This window comes from Notechis scutatus, chromosome 5, assembly GCF_049901735.1.
Source record: "Notechis scutatus isolate UNSWTSFEM ecotype Mainland chromosome 5, rNotScu1.2, whole genome shotgun sequence".
In the NCBI taxonomy this organism is placed as follows: Eukaryota; Metazoa; Chordata; class Lepidosauria; order Squamata; family Elapidae; genus Notechis; species Notechis scutatus.
The window spans coordinates 9,311,468-9,321,350 of NC_142013.1; positions in this window are offsets into that span (position 1 = coordinate 9,311,468).

The window sequence follows — 9,883 nt, forward strand, 5'->3', positions numbered from 1 at the left end:
AACCGATGGTTAAATTACTTGAATCCATCACTGGTCAAACCCCTTCTCAACTTTTGCCAAGAAAAGTACTTAAACGCCTCCATCAATTCAGACTCCCAAGCCTGAACTATCTGAATATCGGTAAAAGAGTTGATTGAAGCGGCTTCCTGCATATGTTAAAACTGAGATTGATTAGGGGAATTTGGATTCCCTTGCTCCTCTTTTGCAGAGAGTCAAAGCTTAATTAAAATCCTTTGGATGTAATTAATTCATCTGCAGCAGGGGGTTGATAATATTTTCAGGTAACAGCCCAGGGGCCTTCCCCTCTTTAACTCAAATCAATGCAAGCTCTTGCAATCTTTCATGAGGTTTCTCCTTCCCCCAGAATATATTGGGACATGTGGGCATCTGACAGAGTTGAAATTTTGTTTTGGGGTGCTCTGACAATTGGCTACTACAAATTTCTTTAGACACAAGGGCATTTATACAATCTTGAAAAATGATGCAATAACTACAGTCACAACCATTCAAAGTTACAACAGCACTGAAAAAAGTGACCTATGACCGTTTTTCATACTTCCGACTTTTGTATCATCCCCACGGTCGCCTGCTCAAAATTTAGATGCTTGGCAACTAACGCTTACTTATGACCGTCGTAGTGTTTCAAGGTCATGTGATTACCTTTTGCAACCTTTGGACATTAATGGGGAAGCCTGATTCACTTAGCAGCCGTGGGACTAGCTTGTCAACTGAGGTGATTCACTTAACAACTGTGGCAAGAAAGGTCGTACAATGGGGTGAAATTCGCTTAACAAATCTTTTACTTAAACCACAGAGATTTTGGGTTCAATTGTGGTCATAAATTGAGGACTACCTGTATAGGTTATCCCCAACTTACCACCACAATTGAGCTCAAAATGTCTGTTGCTAAGTGGGATGGTTGTTAAGTGAGTTTTGCCCCGTTTTATGACCTTTTCTGCTACAGTTGCAGTTTTAAGTTAGTAACATGACTGTTAAAGGTATCTGGCTTCCACCTTGACTTTGTTTGTCAGAAGATCACAAAAGGTTTTCACATGACAACGGGACACTGCAACTATCATAAATACGAGCCAGTTGCCAAGCATTTTGATGATGTCACCATGAGGATGCTGCAATGGTTGTAAGTGTGAAAAATGGTCATAAGTTGTAAGTTATAGGGAGAACTAGCATGGTTGCGCAAAGATCTCTCTGATAAACTGAAGGACAAAAAGAACAGGTACAAAAAATTGAAAGAGGGACCCAAAATAATTAAAGCACAATGTCAGCAGATAGCCCGAATCTGCAAAGATGAAGCTAGGAAAGCCAAGGCTCAGAATGAACAAAGACTTGCAACAAAGATCGAAGATAATTTTTAAAAAGTTTATTTCAACATATAACTAACAACAAAAAAGTCAAGGAAACGGTTGGTCCACTACAAAGAGAAGATGGCAAAGAAGTAATAGGCATTAGAGAGAAAAAAGCTGCTTAACTCATCCTTTGCATCAAACTATAGCCCAACCTACTAAAAACATAACCGCAAAAGACAGATTAGAAATAAAAATTAAAATAAAGAAGAGAACATCTGTCTGATCTTGATGAATATAAATCACCAGGACCTGATGGATTACAGCCCAGAGTTCTGAAGGAATTGGAGGTTTTTAAAAAGACACTGGACAATCACATTCTCAAATGGTACAGGGTCTCTTGCTTAAGCAAGGGGTTGGACTAGAAGACCTCCAAGGTCCCTTCCAGCTCTATTCTGAATTGGATTGAATTGTTATGACCAAGGCTTATTGAGACATTAACAAACACACATTAGTCCCAAAGCCCTTTTTTCTTTATTTCAACAGCTGTGAATTTTAGTCATTCACAGCCCATAAAGTTTGTAAATAGTCCCATGGAAGTCTGCCAAAGTCCTTCAGGATAAGTCTGATAAGCATGCACCTTTATCTTCCTTGAAATGCTGCCAACAACTAAATTGCCAATTAGTTATACAAGGCCAAACGGAGCACAAATTCAACACAGATTTCAAACTGACCAGTACGAACAAAGTTGCTTCCTGCAAAGGTTCCTGTCCCTTTGCTCCTCGTTTATGTCTTATGGGAGAGGCAATCACCTCCAAGCCTTACTCTCAAGTCACCCCTTTTGTCTTTCTGTTCTTGCCTTCTGGCAGCTCTGTGCAAGCGCACACTGGGAACAGGCTCCCCTTGTTCCTCTGCCTTGCTGCTGCCAAATTCTGGAGGGTCCAGAGTCAACCCATAACTCCCAGATGGTCCTAGCCCCATCTCTATATCAGACGGAGGACCCTCATCCAAGTCCTTCCCAGACTCCTGGACTGGTCCATGTTCCTCCCCACTGTCTGACTCTGCTGCCATCTCTGCAGGCTGCCGGTGGACCACAACATGATTTTTTTCAGTGCCATTGCAACTTCGAATGCTCACTAAATGAACTGTTGTAATTCAAGGACTAGCTATACAGGTATAACAACTCTGCAGGCGATGTACTTGTGAATCAAAGGATTCCTTCTGTACATACTTGCATTTTGCTTTGTTTCTCAGTGATTCCACCTTGAAAGTGCTAAATGTCTATGGAGATTCTCAATCATCCAGATCGTGGTTGTCCCGAAGGTGCTTTTTCAAGAGGCACCTGGACTTTCTGGTTTTTCTTTGAAGATGTTTCACTTCTCATCCAAGAAGCTTCTTTAGCTTCTATGAAACAAAACAACTACTTCATAAATGCATGGCACAACATAGGAGAACAAACCCACCAGGACTAGATTCAGAAGTCCATCTGCATTTAAAAGACAAAGGCCACCCTTTTGAAGACAACAAAGTTCACATTTTGGACAGAGAAGACCACTGTTTTGAAAGAGGGGTCAAAGAGGCCATCTATGTTAAAATTGAAAGCCTTCTCTCCACAGAGGGGCAGGGATACAACATCATCTATCTCTGGTCTACAACACAGCAGTTCTAAGAAGGCTCCATACCCGTTTGCACCACTCAGGTGATCCTGAGGACAGAGATAAACTTCAGGTGGCCTCAACAACTCGCGAAATGAATGCAAACAACCAGCCGTCTGCAAGGAATATAAATTCTTTCCATTCTCCCACCATCCAGTCAGAGCTGAAAAAGTTTCTTGGATGAAAAGCGAAATGTCTTCCAAGAAAAACCAGAAAGTCCAGTTGTCTCTTGAAAAAAAGAAAAAGGCACATTGGAGACCTGAATGTGCTTTTAGAAGGATTGATGTCAAATCAGAGCACGAGTGAGCGACATCAGAAAAGACTTTTTATGGGGTCACATTTCACGGCTGTGCCTCAGCCCTCGTTTGGAAAGTTCACCATCTTGTCATGAAAGCTTTAATTCTAAATTAAGGAGCATTCATCCAAGGATCTCAAAATGATTTCAAGGACTGCTAACTAACTAGGCAGGTGTCTTTTGTGGAATGGCTCTGTAGCAAGCTCACTGCCAGTTAAAGCAGTGGTCCCCAACCTTTTTTATGCCGCGCCCGGTACCGGCATCAGCTGAGCGCCGCCATCTTGTTTTGATGAAAAAGTGCTTCCGGTGAGCTTTCTACCGGAAAAGCTCACCGGAAGTACTTTTTCATCAAACAAGATGGCGGCGCCCAGCAAACCAGCTGCCCGGTAGGATTTGTTCCACGGACCGGTGCGGTCCGCGGACCGTGGTTGGGGACCCCTGAGTTAAAGGATCACTTAAGCTGTGTGGAAAAAAAACTGACTTCTGGCGTCAAAAGTGGAAAATGAAAACAAGAGAAGTTAACTAGCAGCTACAACCTATCATGGATAAAAAGAAAGACTCCAAGAAGAAATTTACAGAAAAAGAAGGTGTGGATGTAATGCGCAGAAGGAATAACTTTGAGGTCCAGGAGAAAGAACTGTTGGATAAAAGAAATCCCAGGATACTGCAATCATCATAAATGGGAGCTTGGTTGCCAGGGTCTGAATTTTGATCATGTGACCATGGGGATGTCACAAGGGTCATAAGTGTGAAAAAACGATCACTTTTTTTCAGTGCCATTGCAACTCCGAATATTCACTAAACGAACTGTTGTAAGTCGAGGACTACCTGTATCTGCTGCGGACTCTGAGGAGGCATCAGGAAGGGCATCTGGCCAGTAAATGCTCAGCTCTATCCAAAAGCCCTGATTCTACCCCAATTAAGGGATTACAGCAGGGGTCTCCAACCTTGGCAACTTTAAGACTTGTGGACTTCAACTCCCAGAATTCCTCAGCCAGCTTTGCTGGCTGAGGAATTCTGGGAGTTGAAGTCCACAAGTCTTAAAGTTGCCAAGGTTGGACACCCCTGGATTACAGGGTCGTAAAAATGGTGTTTATTGCGGAGAATATCTATGTAGTTGCTAAGAGCAACAAGAACTGGATAGCAATTTGTCAGTCAGTCAGTCAGATGAATCCTGTCAGGTGTTCCCCAAATATTCAGGTATAGGCAGGGGTGGGCTCCTGGGGGTTTGCAGGGGTTCGGGAGAGCCCCTAGATAAGATTCTGTGCAGATCAGAGAACCCCCAAATCCCACTCCTGACTGGCCCCACCCACCCCACCCCGCCCCTCCGAGAAGTCCCCACATGGCCTATTTTGGATGCTGGTAAGTACAGGGTGCGTGCGGAGGCTTGGGGAGGATGAAAAATGGGCCTCCTGGAAGTTTGGGAAGACAGGAAATGGGCCCGTTTCAAGCTTCTAGAGAGCCTCCGGAGCCCAGAGAGGCCATTTTTGCCCTCCTGGATGCTCAAGGAAAGCCTATGAAGCTCGGGAAGAGCAAAAACGCTCCCCCCCCCCCATGGTGCAGGAGGCCAACTAGGCCACACCCAGCATGGCCACACCCACCCAGCAACCGGGCAAATAACCCTTTGCTAAAAATTTTGAAGCCCACCCCTGGATATAGGTCCTGCCTGGAGACAATCAGACCAAACCAAACACCTTTAATATGCAGAGCAGGTATGTGAACGCGGCGCTATAGCATTTCCACGCTCAGCGTGAAGTTATTAGGTCGTATTTGCATAGAGAGCAGCTCAGAAGTGTCTCAGCAGGCATTTGGTTTCTTCGGGCAAGGCGCAGTAGGTTTTGTGGATAGAAGAACGGGCACACAATTCCTGCTTTCAACCTTTCTACCCCTTTACTTATTTGTTTTTCCTATTCTGATCTGGACAGAATTATAGGGGCTTTGATCACTGTGGACGTCAGTAGCCACCTCATGTGTTCTATATTATTAAGAAGTTCTGATTATTACAACTCTCATTTCTCTAGCTGGGTATTTGTTTGAAATAGTTTTAACTTGCCTTTTGTCCTGGGATGAGGGCAGAGGTGTTGCAGCAGATTCTGTTTCCAAATCACGACACAAGACTACGAAGGGTAGCAGAATACAGGTTTATTTGCGCAAAAGGTTCAGAGCATTAGCATGGCAGATTCTGAACTCCAGGCTCTTCCTGAGGTGTCATTTTTATACCACTCACAGTCTCAACCTAGCCTGGGGCATTTCCTTATCAAGCTATACCATAACCTAGATACGTCTAGTTAGTCATTTGTTTTTATCTTACACCATCTGGTACTTTCCATACCCACCCTTGTTTCTCGGAGCATGTTTAGTTCTTTGGTTCAGTAACTTCGTGGTTTTGCACAATATTGTATTAAGCAAAGCTTGAGAGCCTGAGAACTTCTGCTAATTGTAAGAATACCTTTTCTGGTAATTTTCTATTCTGCTTCAGAGGTGCTATTCAGCCAGTTCTGACCAGTTCTGGAGAACCGGGAGCGGAAATTTTGAGTAGTTTGGAGAACTGGCAAATACCGCCTCTGACTAGCCCCACCCCCATCTATTCTCTGCCTCTTGAGTCCCAGCTGATCGGCTGGGTCTCCTTTTGTTGCCCTGCACAGGAGAACGGAGCTGGAAAGCAGGTTAGTGGGGTGGGGAGGGAACGGGATTTTGCAGTATCCTTCCCCCAGGAGGGAGGAGGGAATGGAGATTTTGCAGTATCCTCCTCCTGCCATGCTCACCAAGCCAAGTCACACTCACCAAGCCACACCATACCCACCAAGCCACGCCCACAGAATCGGTAGTAAAAATGTTTGAATATCACGACTGGATAAGGCTTTGCAATGCTGCAGACCTCCAAGGACATTTTCCTAAATTTTAAAATGCTATTCCCAACTCCATGGAATAAAGCAATGCAGTAATTTAAACGCTGCTCGTTTATCTTTCAGTCAGATCTCTGCCGCAGCGGTGATCTCACACGATCTTGGGCAAGACCGTCAAGATTGCACGAAATCTCCCAGAATGTTTTGAGAACTTGACTAATATCCAACACAAGCAAGGGTCAGAAAGGGGCAATTTATTTCAGACCTTTCGGTCCAATCAAAGAAAGTTAGGATCCAGGATGTAGGTAGCAAGGTTTATGCATGACATACAGTGGTGGGATTCAAAGATTTTTACACTGGTTTGGTGGGCGTGGCTTGGTGGGCACACTTTGCGCACATGTGCATGCCAAACACATACTTTGCACAGGCGCAGAGGCATTCCAACTCACCTCCTGCAAACCTGCACTCTCCCTCTCACTTCAGCAGCTGCCGCGCAGCACTCTGCGGTGCCGCGCAAAGCAGCTGCACTTCAAAAGCAAGGAATAAAGGTGAGTATAGAAGCCCAGTAACAGCGTTCTGTGCCCCTCGGTGTATAAACATGACAGCTACCTGACCAGGAAAGTGTTTTCAGGCAACATTGGTTTTCTCGGCTAAGAAACAGATATGAGCACTGCCCCCCGCTAGAGTCAAACACGACTGGGCAGGGGAAACTTTTACCTATACCTCCTTCACACCGTCATGAATTGGTCTTTTCCATTCTGACTGAATGCAACTTAAACAACGTATATTGTTCCTGAGCTCCCTTGGATGTATTTTTTAAAAACTTGAAACTAAGCATATTTGTACTGCCTCCTCACCATGAGCAGTAGGGTTGGAGTTTTCTAATCTTTTCCCAGATTTAACTTAGTAAAATATTGGAAGGTATGGAAGAAGAAGGAGGATACAATTAAGGGGGGGGGAATTGATTTATGATTTCGAGTCCATTGAACAAAGATCTCTACATGCACCAACTGGAGTATATCAATTTCAGCATAATAATATGAGTTAGTGGCAACGTACAATCACATTATCAAACTGCGGTAGCTCTTCGGCTAAAATTGCATCCTTAAAAGCAGTAGTGCATTTTTAGGAGAATGAACAAAAAAATGAAACTAAACTGCCCCTCTGCATGTCCGGCTGAAATAAGCAGGTATTTTTCTCCTGATGAACAAGCAGGAAAAACGACAGTGGAAGCATTAATGCTGCAATCTTACTGAGCTCAGGCAATGAGCAAGGACCACCCCCTCCTGATCCCTGAGCACGGAGAGTGGAGAGAAGGAGGGAACAGCGCAGGCTGATCCAATGATTTGGGATGAAAGCGTCCTGCCCCTCTTCACAAGGCACACCATGCTTTAAGGAGTTGCTGTGGGGAGAGGTATTTGTTGGGAACAAACACTGAATTCATGGAGTGTCGTGTGCCATTGCCAATGTTGGAAGTTTCCTGGACTTCTTGCTTTATTTCTTGCTTCCTGGATTAATTGCCTTGTTCCTTTGCTTCCTGGACTCATTGACTTATACCCTTACCCCACTGGACTTCTTGCTTTGCTGCTGTTGTGCTCACAGCATTGTGCTGGGCTACTTGCATCCAGAGATTGTTGGAGGTATGAGGTTGTTGGAGGTGTGTGTGTGAGAGAGAGAGAGAGAGAGAGTCACTTTGCTCTGGGACTTGCCATAAACGTGGAAGTGTTTGGAGGAAAGTTGGAGCAATAAAGGGGTGGCTTGAACTATCAGCTGACTGTGTTGCCTCTGTGCCTTGCCCCGGGTCATTACAGTCTTCTCCAAGGAGTCCTCTCTTCTCATTAGGTGGCCAAAGGATTTGAGCTTCAGCTTCAGGATCTGTCCTTCCAAAGGACAGTCAGGGTTGATTTTCCCTTAGGATCGTCTGATTGGATCTCCTTGCAGTCTTTCAGGAGTCTTCTCCAACACAACAACTCGAAAGCATCCATTTTTTAGCACTCAGCCTCCCTTACGGTCCAATCCTCACAGCCGTACATTCCTCCTGGGAAAAGCCTAGCTTTGGCAATACAAATTAAAGCATCCAGTGGCAGTGGTTAGAGTGCAGTACTGCAAGCTGCTGCAGCCGGCTGCTTGCAATTTTGCAGATCGAATCTCACCAGGCTCAAAGTTAACTCAGCCTTCCATCCTTCTGAGGTGGGTAAAATAAGGACCCAGATTGTTGGGGGGCAAGAGGCTGACTCTGTAAACTGCTCAGAGAGGGCCGTAAAGCATTATGAAGCAGTCTGTAAGTCTAAGTGCTATTGCTATCCCAAACAGATGGTTTGCAGCCTGTATCTGAACGTACAGTACAAGCAGTCCCCAACCTTATGACCATTGGTACAATGATGGCTTAGACGGTGCTGAAGAAAGTACTCACAACCCGCTCTCAAAATTACAACCTTCACATCAACCATGGAGTCATGTGATCACAATCTGGGTACTTGGGAACTGGCTGGCTTTTACAACAGTTACAGCATCTTGCAGGCATGTGGACACAATGCGTGCTGCAGTCATGCGAACAAAATGTGTGACTTTCCCAGTCGGATTCCAACAAGCAAAGGCAAGGCAGAAAGCCAGATTCAATTTAACGTCCACAGGATTTACTTAACAACTGTGGCCATGAAAAGTTATATAATGGGTGCAGTCATGTGATGCCTCACCTAACAATGAATTTTCTGACTCCAATTACGGTAAGTAAGTTGAGGACTAAGCATGTTTGGTAAATGCTTCCACTTTCAAATTGTTTTTATGGGTAAAGTGTGTTTTAATTTGCACACTTTCCCAAAATTTAGAATTTTTTTAGGTTGTTTTTTTTTTAACCTCTGGGATAATAGATGATATGTCTTGATTTTATTCTCTGTGACTTGTTTCCAGGTAATTTGAAGAATGCTATTTCTCCCTCCATCTACCCACTCATACCAAAATGAGACATCAAAATAGTGGACAATGCTATTGGACTATAGCATTCTTCATTGGGGCTGCAATACAAAATAGATATTCTACACCCTTCCTAAAAAAAATCTCCCAAAAATATGGCAAGACATTCCATCATCCGTATCTCCAAATTGCCATGAAAATATTCAGTTCCATTACTGTTGTTGCTTTTTGTAGATACCGCTGCATACAAAGATTTAAGCAGCTCTGGTCAAATTGTATGCTTCACTGAATTCCTAAGTGAACAGAAGTTGACACTGCCTTTCTATACAGTTAGAGATAAGCACAACATGTCTCTGCAAATGCAGACTTATTATTTATGTGCAATTGCTCGCAGATTCAAAATAAGAAAACAGTGAATGTATCAGGTGTAGAGATTTGGACATCCTTCCAGTTAATTCAGTATTTTTTTTAACTCTAAAATTATTAATAAGGCTCCCCCAAAGACTTAATAAGTCTACAATGATCCAGGTGCAGACAATTCTACAGGTGAGGAAATTGTCTGAGCCTTCCAACTTTTCAGAGTCATCATACTGTTGTTCTCTCTACATACAGCAGCCGTGGGTTTTATTAAGCAGCCTCCAAAAATGGATATAGTTCACTCTTACAGAATGAGAAAGCTATTAAAAAAAATCTCTAAACGTTTCTGGCCATCAATTTTTAAAAAAATGTTTGAGAACGGATGTTAATGAAACTGTTGAAATCAGGGCCCAATCTGGAACATTAAGAATAATCTCTCAGTATGTCTGTATTTAACATTACATGTTGTAACAGCAGCAAGGATTATATTCGCACAGTATTGGAAAAAATGAGATT